The 19,780-nt window shown below is 37.8% G+C and overlaps 1 protein-coding gene across 1 annotated transcript in view; it reads right to left on the reverse strand.

Annotated features, from left to right (window-relative positions):
- The window catches only part of SGMS2 (sphingomyelin synthase 2), a 60,640-nt gene extending 47,478 nt beyond the window's left edge, over positions 1-13,162 (reverse strand). The window contains exons 1-2 of the mRNA XM_069783087.1: positions 13,107-13,162; positions 12,471-12,502 (exon numbers count right to left, since the gene is read on the reverse strand). The gene's annotated coding sequence lies outside the window, so the exon portion shown is untranslated. The remainder of the gene's footprint in view (positions 1-12,470; positions 12,503-13,106) is intronic.
- Positions 13,163-19,780: the final 6,618 nt, after the last annotated feature.

Here is a 19,780-nt window from a genome sequence, read left to right on the forward strand (position 1 = left end):
TAGGGTGTGATGCTCCTCAAATATGTAAGATCTTAATACAATCCCATGCCTATTTCTCCAAGAGTTTAAAAAGGTTTGAGGAAAAATACTGGAAGGTATACAAAATAGTCTCAAATGAAATCTCACTATTACTGTATGCAAGACTGTAGAATAAAGTCTGGCTGTGAAATAATGGCTGAAGATGTTCTGACAGATATCCTTCAAGTGAATGAGTCATGAACCTCAGAGATATGAAGAAGCAAAAGACAGAGTTGACTCATGTATCAGTTGTGAATTTCAAATATGACATGCTTCTTTTGATATTCTGTGTATTAGCAGGGCTTTAACGTCTTCTTTTTCAGAGGACTCAAAAGATAAATGCGTTTGGTGAAAAGATGCATGTAGACCTTTGTCCCACTGTATTTGAAATGTATCCAGAAGTAATTTGGGACTTATTCTTACGTGGGAGCAAAATGCCCTGGTTCTACTTATGGAAAGTCATGGCCAAGAGATTTGGCGCAAAAGCCCCAGTTGAGAAAATGTTGATTAATGGATTATTTCTTAGACTGAAAAGCACTTCCTGATGAGTCTTTATGCTAGTTTGTATGTACCATCACACAGATGTGACTAGATGGATTCTGATGGTGTGAAGCCAAAGTAAAGGGATCCAGGTAGTGTTACTTCCTGCCAAATGTACATTACTGTCATAAAAGCTTGTTCTAAAGTGTCTTTTCCTTTGATTCATATTGTTTAAATGATTTGGAGGAGGATGCAGAAAGGTTGAGTGATAATACAGGGAGAAAGGTTCTCCCTATAATCTGATAAGAAAAAAGATTAAGAGTCTTCTTAAGTCTCTAGCTGGAGAAGAGGGGCAGATCTCAGAAGACATGAGGAGGCTGACAGTTTTCCATGAAATGTCTCAATGGAAAACACCATAGCATAATCTTGACTTTAGGTACTACAAGTTTTATATGTAGGCAGACCTTTGAGATGTCTTCATTGTTAAGAGTGCAGATTCTTGTTCTGCTCTTGTAAATAAATCACAAGCAGTTGTAAATATAGATGTCTCCAAGGTTGCACACACGAAGAAAGGCAATAGAAAGTAAGATGGCAATGGAAGAGTATTCTGCACTCTGAAGCTGATGGGAATCTTATATCTAGTATGAATATAATTGATACTGATTAATTATGCGCTGAGCTGAATTGGCATTGTGCTAGTTCAGGGATAGGCATAAAAAGTATGAAAGTATGAAAGATCTAAAGAGTGATAGGCTTTGAAGAAGGAACTACATTGGAACCAGAAATATGAGGATCCTTAGCTTCCTTTCAGAGTATGAAGAAAGGCAAAGCATATTATGCTCTGACTGACGAGCACTGCTCCTTTCTCACTCAGGAATAACTGCGTGACTTGTGGTAACACTGCTGATCATATAACTGCTATGAGAAAGTGTTGGCACCCACAGCCCTGAAAATAATATCCCCAGTGAGTTACTGATCAAAAGTAATTAATGAAAAGAAGCAGCTTTTTAACATGTTTCCCTGAACCAAAAGCAGCCTTTGTTGATCACCTCATAGAAACAACTCTAGGCAAACATTTTTCTAGTCCTTCTGGAAAACCTGCAGTACCTGTGGTCTCTTCTAAGGGGAAAAAAAAAACCAAAACAATAAACCACCACTGTAAATATCCAGTATGCACTCTCACTCAAATCTCTTATTCCTACTCTGCTTGATACTTGTATTTTCTAAACATTATTTTATAACTTTGTTAATTTCTTCATAAAAATATTGAGGAAAAGGCTGATGAGAATAACAGAAAAATGCTGCAGCAACAGAGAACTATGCCATAGTAGGCAGTCATGGCTGAAGTGGATATTGTTGGAACTGGCAGTTAGTTAATTAGGACCTCCTTCTTCTATGCCTTTCTGCTGGTGCCTGGGGATGGCACAATCCACAATACAGTGGAAAAGTATCTTCACATCACCTAAGAGCCATAAGTGGAGTCTAGGTAATGATTCCTGAAGATTTCATGCTGTGTTGACTATGTAAGTTAGTTAAGCATTGTATTTAGAGGTACTGAGGCTTTTTTTAATCTCTTCTTAAAACCTATTGTTACTTAATTCAAAATGCCTTTCTTTACATCTTAAGGAATTGTTATTTTGCCGCCATTCGGAAACAAGAAGGACAATCTAGAGACAGTCCCTAGTACACATGCCCTTGTTTGTGTTTCTGACTCCTCTTGCAGGCAGAAAGAGGGGAAAAACAGATTTTTAGAGTAGGCGCAGGATATCTCCTACGGCAAAAAATATCCGAAATATAGAATCTGGGATGTAAGGTGGTATACAAGTGTCTTATACTCCTTACATCTCTGGAATCATTTGCAGATTAACTGCCTTTGAACCAGAGAGCTTGTGCCTAAGAGATCATGATTTAGCTTACAGTGGGCATCCTGAGAACGGCAGAAGAACAGGAACCCGCCAGTGGCCCGTGTTAATCACTTCCATTCCACTCTTTTCCTATACATCACTACAGTCCACATGCTGATGCTAACAGGTTTATGATCATGCAGTCCTTTTATGCAGCCATCAGCTCTTGGGATAATTTTTGCTTCCTGTATATTTTTCTTAAACAGTCGCAATACTTAAAGGTCACTTGTAGATCTACATTTTAGTCCTCACAATAGATTTGTGGAAATAACTTTCTCACGTGGTGAAGTTTTCATGCCACTATCCTTTCAAAAATAGCAGGCAGACTAGGGCACAAATGGGATGCATGCAAATACTGCTGACTGTGACTGCCCAAAGAGGCTTAAAGGAAAACTGCAGCATGTTCATTGGTTTTCACTTCAGTTACTGGGAGCAAAGTGGACTGCAATTTGCCTACATTTGTTCTACTTCGCTAATTTTTTCTTGAGAGTATCAGAGTTACATCTTGCTTTCTGTCCTAAACTTGTAAGCAGTGGTACCTGCTGCCTGTTAAAAAGTTGTCACATTCAGTGCCAGGGTTAGCTGCAAATCGAATCAGAGACTCAATCAGGCAGGAATGGACCTCTGGGGCTCACCTAGTGCAACCACCTCCTTGAAGCTCGGTCAACACTAGATTCAGGCCAGGCTGCCCCGAGCTTTGTCCAGTTGGGTCTTGAAAACCTCTGAGACCTCACAGTATCTCTGGGAAACCTGCTCCAATGCTTAAATACCACCATACTGAAATATGTTTTCCTCATATCTAGCTGGAACTCCTGTTCTCAATTTCTGACTGCTGTTTCTCATTCTCTTTCCCTGCCTTTCTGTAGAGAGCCTGGCATCAGACTCTTGGTTGGTAACTTTCTCTTAAGCATTAGAAGGCTGCTGCTAGGTCCTGACTAAGGCTTCTCTTCTGACAAATTTATTCTCTGCTCTAACTGACCATGTACTAAATCTGTAAAGTGTTTAGGGAGGTATTGGATTCAAAGTTTTTGTATTAATGTAAATCCATTAAGTTCTGCAAATCACTGATAAAATCCTAGAAATTCTTCTAAATTTCTATATGATAAAATATTCAGAAATATTTTTGTGGACTTTACATTTTTAAGAGAAATCCAGATTCACATTTTATTTCAGTCCTTAGCAACCAAGCAGGTGAGGGGTCATAATCGCCAGCTATTTCTTCATATTGATCTAGGAGGGAGTTTGCAAACTAAAATGGAAGAAAGTCCTATATCCCTTTTTCTGTAATTTGGGATGACGTGAAAAAGGTTGAGAACAACAACAATTTCTGTTCTGCAAGATTTAAAATCACTATTTAAATTTTCTTTATCAAGAATAGAAGCTGTAGTATGAGAATAATATATTTGTCAAGATTAGGTATAGTTACAAATATTTCATTTTCACACTGACTATTCAGTTGTAAAAAACTTTAATTCTTACTGACGGTAGAATCCAAGCCAGTCATGAATTACCAAACTCAAAAGTCTTGAGGCATATACACTATGACTGCTTCTCTTCTGCCTAGACTTACTATAACTTTCTCAGTTCACTGTTATTTTCATCCTCCTCCTCTGTTACTCCTTCCCCATGCTCTGCAAATTTTCTAAAGGCTGCTGTGCTTTCTATATATTTATTCTTGCTCTCATTCAAGGTTTGTATGACCTGCCTTCTTTTCTTTATGTGATTCTTAAGGTGACAAAAAGTTAAGACTTTGTTGAAGAATAATAACACTTAAGTCAGTAAGAAAATAAAGATATAGTTATTTTTCATACACTGTAAGGGTATTTTCTTTAAGTGTTAATGTAAGTTTTAAATAATTTTAATATTTTCAATCCTCCTCGAAAGATTAATATATAATGGATATTCAGTTGATTTTTCTAAGATTTAGTAGTAATACAATATTCAGTATTTTTTATCCATATGCCTCCAGGCTTTTTTAGAAAGGAAGGTATGTACGATTTTCCCAGTTATCAGACAAAAAAAAAAATTGTACAGTGGTGGCTTCTCCAAGGTTCAGCTGCACATCACAAACAGGATGAGGATTCCTGACTTCAGCTTACTGATCTATATACTGTAAGCCAATGTCACACTATTTTTTATCAGTGGGAAATCTACTGTGTCTAGAATAAATAAATATTGGAAATTTGAAATAAGCCCAGAATTCAAACATAATAGTAATAGGGGGAGTGGCTGTGTGCGTGCTTGCACAGATGCGAGGCAGATCAGGCTTCTGGTACACAAAGTATGAGAAGGAACTTCAAAATCCGAAAATGCTGGAAAAATCCTTTTAACATGACCATATTATAACATTGTTCCAAGGACACTACAGAGGGAGAGAATGCCACATAAGCCCACAGTGTTATGCTAAACTTTGTTAGTCTCCCCCCCAAAAAATAAATCCCAAACTGCATAGACAATAGGGTACATTGTAAATCTAGTGTTTATCTTAGGATTTTTAAATAAAAGACTGGAATTCTATTTCCAGCTCTCCATTATGATGTTGGGCAAGTTGCTTCTAATTATATTTTACATATATTTTCAGAGTTACAAGGGACCTGTGACCAGCCTCCTCTATCAAAGATTTTGATGGGTTAGGACTGTGTTTTGAAACCCTCAAATAAGTTCATACGTACATTTTAAGGAAAACGGCCCCTATTTTTACTCGCCATTTATCTGTCCATTTCTTTAAATACTTTTGAGTTTCCTCACCTTAAAGTGAAAACCTGGAAAACTGACTGTATGTCTGCACTTGTATTACCGAGTATGGGCAAAAAGTTAAATTTGTCTGTGTTATATACTTATTGACTTCCCAGAGTTTCACATGATTATATGCTACATGGGTTGGGTTTTTTTTTTAATTGAGATATATTGCTTGTATTTTTTAAGTACTGCTAATGTTAGCTTGGCTAAGATATGGGCCGTGGCATCCTAAGCCCTAATGGATGTGCACTTGTATTTGTTACAACCATTTCAGCTTTTAGAAAACCCCTTCTTAGTCTACAGAAATTAACTGTGTAAGAGAAACTGCAGGAACCTCTTTATATGTCAACAATATATCCCATATAGTTTATAACAAAAAAAAATTTTAAAAAATCATGCCATCCCTCATACCAAATACAAATAACATCGATAACAGTAATGGAAAAATGTGGACTAAAATACTGCTTCTTTAACTATTTGAAAATTTCACAGGTTTCCATCTGAAAACTTGTATTCTACAGCAGTTGTGTGTATTTCTTAAAATTACATTGACAGCAGCACTGAAAAAACCAGAGATTCACCTTGCTAATGACCTCTGGTTTTGGCAAGATAATAAGCACGAGAAAAAGAGAAGATCTGTTCTTACCATAAACAGGAAAAGAGGCTTTGTAACAGCAGCGTTTGCTAGCACCTCTAAAATTAACTCTGGGTCAAGCTTTCTATGATAAATGCCTTTTTAAAGTTAATACAGAGCAGCTCAGCCTATAAACACATTAAAAAATATATTTCAAACAAGTCAGTCTGGAAACTAAGTTTTAAGATAGTACAAGTGGAAACAAAACCATAATTTTATACTGAGTATCCATTTTCTATTATAAATTGTCTGGCCTACAGTATTTCCATCTTTCCGTGTGTCGTGGTTTAACCCCAGCCAGCAACTAAGCACCACGCAGCCGCTCACTCACTCCCCCCCATCCAGTGGGATGGGGGACAAAATCGGGAAAAGAAGTAAAACTCGTGGGTTGAGATAAGAACGGTTTAATAGAACAGAAAAGAAGAAACTAATAATGATAATGATAACACTAATAAAATGACAACAGTAGTAATAAAAGGATTGAAATGTACAAATGATGCACAGGGCAATTGCTCACCACCCGCTGACCGACACCCAGCCAGTCCCTGAGCGGCGATTCCCCCCGCCACTTCCCAGTTCCTAAACTAGATGGGACGTCCCATGGTATGGAATACACTGTTGGCCAGTTTGGGTCAGGTGCCCTGGCTGGGCATGAGAAGCTGAAAAATCCTTGACTTTAGTCTAAACACTACTGAGCAACAACCAAAAACATCAGTGTGTTATCAACATTCTTCACATACTGAACTCAAAACATAGCACTGTGCCAGCTACTAGGAAGACAGTTAACTCTATCCCAGCTGAAACCAGGACACCCTGTGATTGAAACATAAGGTAATTTAGGGCACAGACAGTTAACTGTAAATCATAGCAGAGGTTAGATTAGAAGGCACCCCTGGAGGTCATGCAGTCCAAACCTTTATCAAAGCAGGGCTAAATGTAAAGCTTTATCAAGTAGCTTAGGACTGTCCAGTCAAGTTTTGAGTATCTCCAAGGATGTAGATTCCATAGGGTTTTTGTCAAGAAATGCCGGTGCTTAACTTCTTCACCAGGACATTTTTCTCCTTCTATTTGGCATTTCCCTCTGCTACTTCTAACAATCCCCATTTTAATCATCACCAGACAATTACAGTATGAAGGAAAAATTATATTACAGCACTTTCCATAGTACGTATTTTATGCAAACACATTTTACTAAGCATTGCAGCAAGCCTGGAATGCATGTTTGCTGAGTAAGCAGTAACCCCTCAGACCACATTAACCAATGTCAAATCTCTAGTAACCATCTGATCAAAACATTAATTACTTTTGATCATAAATTTATTTGTGTTAGGTGATATAATAATATTGCCAGGTACTTAAAGCTGAGAAAAGAGCTCTGATAGACAATTCTGACATTTAATAACTGATATGCTTTCTTATTAAAATTAAAAATATTTGTTTAGATTCTAAGTTTTTCTGAAGTGGACATACACCAAACACTGGGAGAAAATGTTAATGCATGGAAAAAAGAAACAGAAAGCACAGCTAACTGTGGGCACTTTGTGTATACTTTGCATAACACATCAAGTGCACATAACAGATAGTACAGGTAGGGAAAGGTGATTTAACTTTCTAAATTTTTCAGTTTTAACAGTAATTGCTACCTTATATATGTGACCAATAAGGAAGTTTGCTGGGCTTTGTCAAGTTTTCTCAAGTTTTGTCAATTGCTGAAGACATTCTCATCTCTAAAAACTGGATGCAAGGTAAGGGGAAAAATGCTTTTATTCTGGAGAACTAGCATTTTATACCATCAACTAAATTTGACATTACTGTTTCCTTGAATGGCAAAGCCAATTAAAGAGGTTCTTGCTACTCTCTACCCCCAAGCCCCTCCTCCCCTGGTATTCATTCCTACCTAAGTGCTACAATTTAGTGCTTCTTTTGCTATGAGAAAAAAACCTATTCATGTCTGTATTTTAGATCAGCTCAGTGAAATGATCTAAGTTAAAAAACCTTTTAAACTGGAATAAGCCCCTTTAAAGTGGATTAAACTCTTAGGAAAAACCCTAAGAGTAGGGTGTAAGAAGAACATTATATTCATGTTGTGTTCTCTTTGTGTGAGAGTGATTGACGACAGTGGGTAAAAATGAGGCAAGAAAGAAGCTCCCTTCTTTAATAAATTGAGACTACTTTTTGTGCTATCCAAGCTAAATTCACAGAAAGAAAATTCACATTTGCAGAGAACAAGCAACATTACCGGTCCTGATATCTGTTTCCACTTTTTTTTTCTAAATTGTCAACTTCTTCAGTCTTTAATGCGAGAGTATGAGTGGCTGAATCAATTCCAATTTGTTCCAGAGTGTGGAAACCCTCCTTCCACCCACTGCTTTTGGCCAGTTTATGGCAAATGACATGATGACCTCCTTTGTCCACCTGACCCTCACAAGTATTGATCAGGTGCTTTTGTGCTGACAGAAACACTGCCACAAATGTACGTCCATTATGGTTTAGGATGCTATAGCCCACTTCTGACACTGAGCCACCACTAGCACTGCATTCTGAAGTAAGTAGAAGTTAGCTAAGTGTTGGAGACATGTTGTGTCACAGTGCCTAAAATGGGCAGTTCCTGAAATGCAAAACTGCATATATTGATATAGAAACAGAAAGCATAGTATGTTAGAACAAAATGAGGCAGTAATTTATAAATAAGGACAAACATGGAAAGGAAATCAACTACGAAAAGGTTAAAATATCACAGCAGAACAGACACAGCAGAATCCAACTTCAAGACAACTAAAAGACGTATTAGTAGTCTGTGCAAGAATTGTCCATTTGCCTAATAATGATTAAAACATTCCCCTATATTTCTTTCATGTACCATTGCAATTACAAAATGTAGGAAATAGTTTATCCCTGATATTCAAGAAACAATACTCAACAAGCTTATATGCATTGTATTTAACTATCCTAGTAGAAGGTGGTTTAGGACACTGCAGCAGTAGAGATATTTAATACATTTTATCATAGCTCAAGTGAAATGTAGGGAACTTCTTGAAGGTCTACCAGACTATGGCAGTGTAAATTGAGGACTTCTTTAGTCTTATCTAGTATTTAGAAATATTGATAGTCTTTTTAGAAGGAAAAAAAATGTAGCATTCTTTATTTTGGTGTGGCACATCAAAAGGTATACTTTCTGCTCTGTCCTTAGAATAGGAGTTTCCAATGGGAATTTCTGTGGTATGTGCACTGCTTTTGGTCAGTGAGTGATTTCAAAATGATGCAGACTCTTAACACTGCTAGTGGTGGCCTGCTATCACTGCAGCTGTTGCTACAGCTGCTGGCTTCTCTGAACCCCTAACATTGAAAAGGAAGTTAAAGAATACCTTCCAAAGCCATGCACTTCTCTGCTGACATTGCAAATGAAACTAAACTGTTCCAAGTGAAGAGAAGTGAGGTTGGGCTTTTACAATTTTTCCCTCCACTACAGATAATGAGAATGGAGAGAGGTAAAATTGACAAAAGATTCTGAAGGATATTTTTAAGTTTTAAAGGAAAAAGTATGAGTTAGACCCATCACTAGCTCCTAATGGTAGCTGCCTAAGTTTTAGGACCCTGCACAGGGAGTGCTAAGTCATTCCAATATTATGCAGAAAAATATCCCCCGTAAGGGCAGCTGGGTAACATTAGTTTTAATCCAGAATATAAAATGCACTAGAGAATCTCTCAGGAGCACAGGCAGTAGAGGGATGTGGTTTAAAACACTGACAGCAGCCAAGGTCAAATGAAAGTGTAGGTGCATATTACTTTGTTATATAAATTTTAACAATAATGCCTAGACCTGGGGAAGAGTAAGTTTGTATTATACTCCTCATAGTCACATATTTCACATTATACAAACTGTTTACCCCAAGGGTGTATCCTGTGTTGGTTCATCACTGAAACTTGAAGACAAGAACTAGTAAAACCTGTCACACTTAGGAGTTTGGCAAAATTTTTGTTTTGATTATAAGCTAAGTGTAAATTCTAAATATTTATTTTCTCCAAACTTAAACGAGTTAAAAGATATATACATTTTATGCTATTTTTGGAACCAGACAAATCTTGACTATCATGTTAGCTTGTATTGGTGGGTGGTAAACTCTGCATATACATATTCTAGAAAAAAATTTTGAGGTTTCACAGTAAAAAGCATGAATGCTGGGTGTGTGGTAAATGTAATCTATCTTAAGATGTTGTTGTTTACAGCAACTAACAACTTACACTGGTTTCTGTCCAATTTTTGAGATTAACCAACTAGATATTAATGTCAGTTAAATTTTCAGGTTATATACTAGGGCATCACTGTATTCTAGATTCTCCTGAATTCTGTTTATGTGAATTGCTTCAGTTACAAAACTTAACATCTCAAATGTAGAACTTTCAAATCAGATCCAAATCATTCTAGACAGAGCCAGCTATCATCACTCACATCAGTATTAATTTCTGAAGCCTAATTATAACAGTATAAAAACTGATCTATGTACTTTGTAGAACTTAGATGTTCACAGACAAAAGCATTTCTATGTGTTTTTCTGCCTATTTGTAACCATAGAGCCAAATAAGGATAGGCCATCTAAATAACCACATTTCCTGATATCCAATTTTCTGTTGTGCATAAGTACATAAAAGCATAAATATGACAAAATATGTATCAAACACCTTGCTACTCCCATTATGGAAACACAGGTTCTAACTATTAGCATATGTACACAGATTTAAAATAGAAATAAACCCTGAGAAACAAATAGCCATTATTGTTCCCTAAGCTGAGCACTGAAAAGCAACTTTTTTTTGTTGGTATCTGACTTTGTAATTAGAAGAAACATAGAAGAACTGAAAATCACTGTCAGCTACTGAATTAATGGATAGCTTGTATGATTTAAAGAAAATAATCTGTATTGAATTGATGCATATGTTTGCAATTTGTTCTGCAAAAAGAACAGCGTGGCATTTTGCAGTAGCTGGTATATACAGTAGTGGGTATGTTTTATATCTGTATTGATCCTTTGTGGTGTCTCATAAAAGAAGCCTGTAAATTATTCATGTCTAAACCAAATTAGATGCTAGAAAAAAACCATTACTGAAATCCATTTTAAGGGCAGCAGAATTGTAAAGTCAGCTGGCTTAGCTATAGTGATTTCTAACAATCATTCAGTTGCTAATAATACCTCAGTCACCGTGTAAAAACTACCCTCAGACACTGAATATAAAAGCAATGGTGCAAAGTAAGTTTAGATAACAGGCCTCAGAAGGCACCTTAATGGGATATCTCTTTGCCCCAGAAGTGCTAGCCTGCTTATGTTGTTTCAGGGCAGGAAGCAAAACCATGTGGATATTAAATGATCAGTCCTAGAGGCTTGAGACTAACACTCTTCAACATATTGAATAGTGTCTTATCACAGGTATTATTCCCTTGAATAGGGGCTGCACTATAGAGCAACTTAGTGAAATGATCCAGGTTTGCAATTTTCAAGAGGAATGGAATCAGGCCTTCAATGGGCAACCTGAAAGAGTACTGGCCAAAGTCACTAGTCTTGGACTCCTCAGTTTAACAGTGCATAAACAAATCAGTTTGTAAAGTGATCATCTCAATAATTAGATGAATATGTAAACACATTGTTTATAGAAAACATACACATACAAGAACTGGTAATATTCATTGGATACACTGATGATTATTATCACTTCCTCTGTAATGTGGGATACTTGAATACTGGGGAGGGAAAAGGTACTGACAGCTGAAGACTAGGAATGAGCATCCGTTACAGTCTCACATTTTTGACTAAGAGATTACTACACAGATACTCATAAAGAACTGGTATAGTTTTTCATTCCTTTTTCATTTCATGAGCCCTTCCAAGCCTGTTGTGCAAGGCATTGAGCAGCCAACAGGTACAGCTATGCTGTCTTCTTAGGCTGAGGTCATCCTGAGCTGCATATAAAATAGCTAACTAGTGTAACTGTTGTAGGACAAGAACTCTGTGCCAGCAAGTCGTCCAAATATTTACTTACCTTTACAGGCAGATTTTACAGCTGACACTGAACTGCTTGCTGCCATGGATACGCTGCTTCCAGTAGCTGAGCTAGTTCGTTTGAAACTAGCTTGAGTTTCTCTTCAAAACAGTGCAGACATAACTCTACAGCTCTACAGCATATATGACTTCAGTTACCAATATACAAATTTTTCTGTTCACTTTCTATAGCATATAAGACATTGGAGGATTATGTTAAGTATATCAATGAGAAAAAAGTCTTACATAGAAAGCACAGTTACTCCATGACGACTGTAAAGGGATTACATGCTAAAGCATGTGAAACCAGCTGGATTTAAAGGTGTTTCTCAACATGCCTTAACACCATTAACTTTTCAGGAAACACTCAAGGCATTCCAGATTTGGAGAGTGCTATGGAGAGTCTTCTGGAGTTTAGAGTCTGCAAGTAAAACCTGCACTGTTCCTTTTTTCTTTTTTTTTTTTTTTTTAACTTTCTTGTCATGTACTGCTCCAGATATAACAGCCTTTCCTACTGCTTTAACATATTACAAATTACTTCACTATAATTAAAGCTGTACTGTTGATTTGGTAAAATGGATTAGATGCTGATAAATGGAGTTCAGCTTAGACTGACTGATTTCAGTTTACTACTCTGTACCAAATCCAGATGTATGTACTCACCCTCCATTGTAGTGAAGCATGTCCAGAAAGACCTGTAAAGAGGGAGGCGACCAATAAAATTTGTGTGAATAATTACAATACAAAGCCCACTATTTTTCAGTTGCCCCCTTAACTCCCATGTAACTTGCCTTTAGATAGATCACATTTATAAAGAAAAAAATAGATCAACCTTATTCAAATAGTTATGGTTTATCATTTGACTTAGATGTCCTATTGCAGCCTTCCCTTGCATTGTTTGATTCCACATATTCTTCACTATAAACCCCTAAATAATTATATATTAAATATTTATTATTTATTATTACATATTTATACACACACACACATTCATGGAGCTAACTCTTGAAGGATTAAAGCTGTGCTCCAAAATTGTTGATATTTATGTGAAAGAGATGCAGCCAAGTTGCAGACTGTGAAATTCATCCCGTCTGGTTTGGCTATCTAAAACTTGGGTATTTGCTGTAAATGATGTAGGCTTTCTTTAGCCAACCTAAAAAGACAGAAATTAACACACCCCATTCAAAAGCAGCTTGGATAAATAATTTCCCTTCTCTTTCTTATAACTATAGAAGAAGAGCAGGCAGCTAGCTTTGTTCTGATACATACCCAGCTAAAGTTAAATGTGATGAATCTTACCCTATCAGACAGATCTGGGTTCTCCAAAGAACATGTTAAAGGTCATTTATTTTCTGTGTCCTGAAAGAAGCAATGAGGTACAGCTTCAAATTAAAATAATCTGACACTGAAATTAGTGAACAGTAATGAACAATCTCTCATTTCAAATTTACTCTTCATTTTTTCCTCACAGTCTGTAGCACCCGCTCAATTTTTGGTATTGGGAAGAGACTCTTATGATCTGGATTGCAGTCAGTGGTGTTTTTTGAAGAACCAACACAAAGCATTTCTCTTGACTGTTCTTAAAGTGGTGCAGCCTGCACATACAAAGCACATAATGTTTTAGCTGCACTGATGATCAAGTCAAGAAGCTTTAAGGCAGGATCAGTATTTGGGGGAGTATTACATCTCAAAATCTACCTTCTTCAGGTATCTAATAAGGAACATTGAAAGACATAAAGACAATATTGTTCCTGAAGACTTTCCTTCCACTTTATGGAGGGTCTTCCTTGTTTCATCTTCATTGTTACAGTTATAAAAGTTTGACTATTCCTCAATAATATTAGGCAGTGAACTGATACACAGTATTAGCATGCCATAATTCCACTAAGCCAGTGTTGAGTTTAATACATACATGGTATAGGGAAAGCAATGCTATTGGAAAATTCTACTCTGTTCCTTGGAAACTGAGAGCTGAGGTGAGAACTCCTTGTGGGTATGATAAATCCTATGGCACATTCACAAGTACCGACACTTACGCTCTTGAGTAATCTCAGTAAATTACTTGAATAATTGCAGTTGGCTTAGTGGTTTTAACTGGTTTAGTATTACTCCCTTGTTTAAAATTACAGGAGAGACAGATTGTGTGCTCATTGCTAGCTGCAACTTTCCATTGCAGAAATTTCAGGTTAGCTTGCCTATAAATACCTCCTTTAAGAAAAGGTTGTAGCAAGTTCACAAAACTTACACTTTACAACTTCAGTTATCTCATAACGTATGGGTATGCCTGGAGCACATATCTATCAATGCTGCTACACACCTATGTATGTAGCACTAGGATTTTAATAGTTTTTAGATGCATAGACAATTGAGTAATTCTCAGAACTGTTTAAAATGAAGCAACATAGCTTCTATTAATATTAGGAATAACTTCTTATATAGTACTGTAGCATTATTTGCACCAAGAATCCCATCCAATGCATAGTAGCCATCTGATGGAAACATTTGAAATTTACTGTTAATGCATTTCTGTAGACACAAGGGTTCAAACAGGCATCACAGACTCAGTGTGGTTTCTCCTGTAATTAAAAATATTTTCATTTAAAGGCAAAATATTTTTGTTCTTGTTCCAAGAGCACACCACTGCAATCCAGTGTTTAAACCGAATGTTTTCTTTTAGCTTTTCTCAAATCCTTAGTTGCCAAACTACACATGACTTCAGTGGATCCTACTCAAGATGTCCCATATAAACTGAATGGCTTTCTTATAAATGCAGCGAAGAAGAGAAGCTGCGTTCCATGGTAAATATCGAGTCCACTGCTACTGGAAAAGTTTACCATTTGCTCCTAGAGAAATAAGCATCCTGGTCCTTCAGCCAGCACCTAGCTGAGATAATTCAGATCCATTAAGGGGTTTCCATAAACTTCAGTAGACCAAACTATATGACAAGACATCTGAGATTTAACTCGTTCTAAATATGCTGATAATGCTCTAAAGTGAAATCACAATGTAGGCTGTCTATCTGAAGCAAGAGTGCAATTTTGCTTAGATTGGGAACATCACAGAGGACTGCAAAAGAGATACACTTTGGAAAAAACAGATTAAAACACAAAGTAGGCAGTGCAACCTGACAAATTCCTAATGCAAAAAACCTCCAAACCGGTCTTCAGTTATAATTCCATCAGCTGCAATAATAGAATCTGGTTTTGGAAGGCACGAGGCACTATAATCCAGGTGATAGAGAATTTAAATAGGGAAAGGAAATCTTCCTAATCCCCAGTATTGCTTTGTTACATCATTTGGTTAAATTAGATCATCTGTACCAACTGCTGCCTTCAATGCGCTCCCAAATGAGCACAAATAGTACTACTAACCTGTCTTTTTGTGTTTTGTTATGTTAATTTATTGGGATCCAAGGTCATAATTACTTTTAAAAAAGTTTCTTGCTAGAATTGTAGGGAAAACCTTCAGTGGGAAGAAAATAATTAAGGAGAAAATAAGTGTATGAGATCAAAGGCTTCCCCCCCCCAAATAGATTAAAGGCAGATCTTGATTTTATCATGCAAGTACAAGTCAAAGATACATTGTTAGCATGAATTTGCTTTCATTTAATGTTTTTGTAATACAAATAACTTGAAAATACAACTCCCCTTAATATTATGTTTTTCTATATAGCAAACAAATGGATTTAAAAACTTGGTGAGGGAGTGGTAAGTGGCTAAATAAATACATAGAAACCCCAGTGTTTTGTCATATAACAAACTATAATAGCACTTCAAAGTTTTGGACAGACTTCCTTATATTATTGGTTTAGGGTGTAGCTGTGTGGAAAATTGTAAATGTTGTCTTTTGGTATTTACTTTACAACCCTTTGTAATCTTCAGCTATATTTATAGCTTAAAGTGGGAAGAAATCAAAATTAAAGAGGTCTGTTTGAGCATCCTTTGTAATCAAGCGCTTTTCTCATTTGTTCTTAAAATAAAAGCACAGCTTGCAGTTTGGCTGCCTGGGGAGACCACCAGAAGAGTTTACAAGACATGACCTTACTGCGAAGGATCTTTGTGGAAGCGCGTAAGTTGCAGGAACACACCGAGGGGAGTCATGGACAAACTAGCTGATTTTTGTGGGGCGAAGGGGCTGCTTTGTTTTGTATGGGAGGGTTTAACTAGAAATAAGAGGAAAAGGGCGAGGTTTTCTCGCCTGGGGACAACACAGGAGTGACGAGTTACTTGCTGGGGTTGCCGCTCACTCTTGTTTGCCGGTGCACCACAGCAGTCCGTCCCCACGGCCCACTCCCGGCCAGACTTGGGCAGAGGTTTCAGGCCCCCAGCAAGGCCGCGGCGGCCCCAGGCCCCTCTGCCCCAGCTGCTGCCCTCCGCCTGGGCTGCCCCTGTCGAGGGGCTCCGGCTGACCCCCCCCGTCCCCCTCCGGCTCCTGCCCCAACGGCCAACACCACCACAGGGGCCGGGACGCACAGTGCTGCCGGCTGTCCGCTGCCCAACGGCCGCCCAACGGCCGCCGGGGCCTTCACTTGTGGGAGCCCGCGATTTCTGCTCACCAAAGGGCAACCTTGCCCCCATTAGCCGAGTGTCCGGACTACCTCTGAGGCCTCCCGCACTTGCCCGGGCGCAGGGGCCTGTGACAAGTGGCGTCTGGCCTGAAGCGGGGGTGAGGCCTGACTGACAGGTGCCCGGAAAGGCAAGCCGGGAGGCCCCAGAGCCCCAAAAGCGAGAGCTGTCCCCTCAGAGCCGCTGCAGAAGGCTCCGGCCTGAGGCAGGTACTGACCCAAATGCGTTCTGCGTACCCTGGGATCACCCGTGCTGGGGAGAGGGGAGAAAAGACCATCCGAGGGGAGGTTGCTCCAGTGAGGGCGTGGGTGTTGCAAGGGAATGAATCCAGTTACTGGCAGTGATGGAGGCACTGCAGCTGTGGCAGTTGGTTATAGCCAGAGGCGAGCATCCAGCCAAACAAGGGCACCAAAATGCAGAACCCAAGACTGGGGGTGAAAAACTGGCTGTGAGCTACTTTACTTTATTTAGACTTTTGAAAATCGTTTCCATTGTAAATAAGGTGGTCCACAAATTCCTTCTAGGTTTTGACTTTCCCCCGTTGTTTACAAGATGCTCAAGGCAAGGTTTATAAAGAGAATTGCTTTTTATTGGACTAACAACTCTTTTTGGCAAAAACAGCTAGGCTCCAGGGCAAACAAAACCTTCAGGTTTGTGTAGCTGTAGAAAGGTGTCACGGGTACATAAATTACAGGAACTCCTTTCCATTCTGCCACACACTCTCAGACTAAGACTTGAAAGCTATTGCTTACATAAGGAATATCCCTGGGGAGAAAAGTGGGTTTTCTGGGGGGTGTACAAGAGCCTTACCAAAACAGGTTTTGGCTCTGGACTATCTGTATAGTGAAAACAGGCCCTCATTTGCTATAACTGAAACAAAAGTAGAACTGCTCAGAGAGGACACAAATCTATCTCCTGTAGCAGCTTTGGAAACATCCCAGAACTGTAGTCATAAGAGCAGCTGCGTATGCTGTAAAAGAAACAGAATAGTAATGTTTTCCAAAATTTTAGGTAAGAGAGTTTGCCTTATGGCCAGCTAACCTAGGTCCAGGTGATCAGATCACAGCTGCATTTCATTAAAATTCTGTTCCTTTATATTTGGGCTGAAACCTTCTTGTTGCCTTTTGCTTCCTTCATTGCTTAAGCCTTCTCATCTGCTTTTTTTCTAAATAGAACACAGGATCAGAAAAGATTTCATGGAGTCTAGTTCCTTCCTACAGCAGTTAAACATGTCATATAATCCCATTTGTAAATTTATCAAGCTTTCATCTTAAAACAGGTTTGAGTTTTTTGCAGCCATACTCCTACTGGGAAGCTGTTGCAGTACTTGATGTCCCTGACAGTTGGAAACTTTTCTAATCTCTATGATAAATTTTCATGGCAATTTACTCAGGTGATCTTATGCTGATACTGAGTTCTACTCTAAGTATATTTCCTTTCAGTGTTTCTCTTATCCTCCTTTATCCCCAGTATATTTGGAGAGCAATAATAAACCTTCTCTCAGATTTCCTTTAAATAAAGAAATAAGGTAATAAGCTAAATAAGGTAAATCCTTTCGATCTCCTCTATCAAGATTGTCACCTATTTTACATTATTTCAGAAAAGGTCGTAACGAATTCTTACATAGTAGGTTGTACACTTGCCTGTCTATAGGAAGACTGTGGGGACGGTTTCATAGCTTTATGTCCCCAGTAGTACATAGTTCTGCTGCAACAGATGAATATGCTATTTTTTTAACCTAAGTGTCTTTTCTAAACTATGAACTATTGGCTGGTAATAGAAAAATCCTGTTATTAGTTCCACAGTGTACAACCTTGCACTTTGTACATTTTAACCTCATCCCCTTTCAGTAACTGAAGTTCAATGACCTTTATGATATTCCAAGCCTTTTCTAGTTTGACACTGCCTCCAGACTTTGTCATCAGAAAATGTCATAAGCACACACTTACGCTGTACCAAAATTAGCTATGATACTATCCCCTATTTTTAGTCTCCAAACTAATCCTAGAGAATTCTGCTGGTAACTTTCCTCCAAACATACACTGCCCCTTTCAATGCAACAGGTTGAATCTTTGTATTTTTGCCCTGGTAGTGAAGATAGTACAGTCTGTCCAACACCAAGGAATTTGTTTTTTTTCTCTGTAATTTTGATTTGATTCCAGTTCATTTCCTACCTCTAAATTCTTATTTTCTCTCACAGTGAAGCCTTTTTCCATTGTAGACTAATTTTTGATGGGCTAGTGTATAATTGTTTAATAAGGTACCTCAAAATTAGGCTTATTTAGCTTATTTTAACTAGAAAAGGAAGGAGTTGCTTTTATCTGAAAAAAGGCAACTAGGTAGATCTTATATAGTCTGCTTCACATAAAATGATTTTTTTACTCTTCACTGTTTCAAATTTCCATTTACCTTGTTGTGTTAATTGTTCTTTCCTATGCTGTGTGTTTTAAAACCTTGGATGCGATTAAAGTCATTTTAATAGATTTGTAGTTTACTTGGTTACTTCCTCTTCTCTCCCCATACGCCATTTGCTAATCTTTAGTAATACGATACAATACTTGCCTCGTTCACTTAATTAACTAACCCTCTGCTTTTCAGTTCACCATTTCAGGCAAAGTACCACATTTTGAAAAATTTTATCGTTCCAAAAATAAGCTTGGTAAGGAGTACTGTGCTATTAGGAGCAGAACTGAGGTGCCTAAAGCAACAACTATACAGGACTCATTTGGCTGTCTGCCTAATGGTCATCAAATCCACAGGGGTTGTATCTAAACTAGGGAATAAAAGGAGGAGCCTCGCTGTAACTGTATCTCATTTAAGTTAATTGCTGAAATGCCTGTTTTTCCTTGTCTTTGTTATTAGAAGTCACTGTGATTTACCATAGCAATTACTAATCAGTTTGGTCAGAATCATTCTTCTCTACCATATGCTATGTTCTTAAAAAGTGATACTTTTTCCAGTTGTTTATATTATTTTGACCTTCTCAGATATATTTCCTAATTAACACGTGATGTTTTTCCTGTATCTACACCAAAACAGGAAAGAGGCATCAACTGCACAGTATTCTGACTGACCAGTATTCTGGAGAATGTTGTCAGAATTTGCAAAGGGCACAAGCAAAAACAAAGATCAGGGTATTTCCATCAGGAATAATACAAATCCTACTGTGTAACAGATATTTAAAACTGAATTTTTCCATGTTAGCAGAGCACTGCAGACCTGAAATCTCTAAGGCATCTGAAACTGTCATCTTTATATCCTTTATTTTAATGTGAAAAATAAAACTTGTCATTTAGATCCTTACAACATCCATCTTAAACTTACTTAAAAAATACCATTCCAGGATAAACCAGTAATTTCATTGTTGACCCTATGCTGTAGAAAAGGATCATGAAGGACAATTGCAAA

Source organism: Haliaeetus albicilla, chromosome 1, assembly GCF_947461875.1.
Source record: "Haliaeetus albicilla chromosome 1, bHalAlb1.1, whole genome shotgun sequence".
NCBI lineage: Eukaryota > Metazoa > Chordata > Aves > Accipitriformes > Accipitridae > Haliaeetus > Haliaeetus albicilla.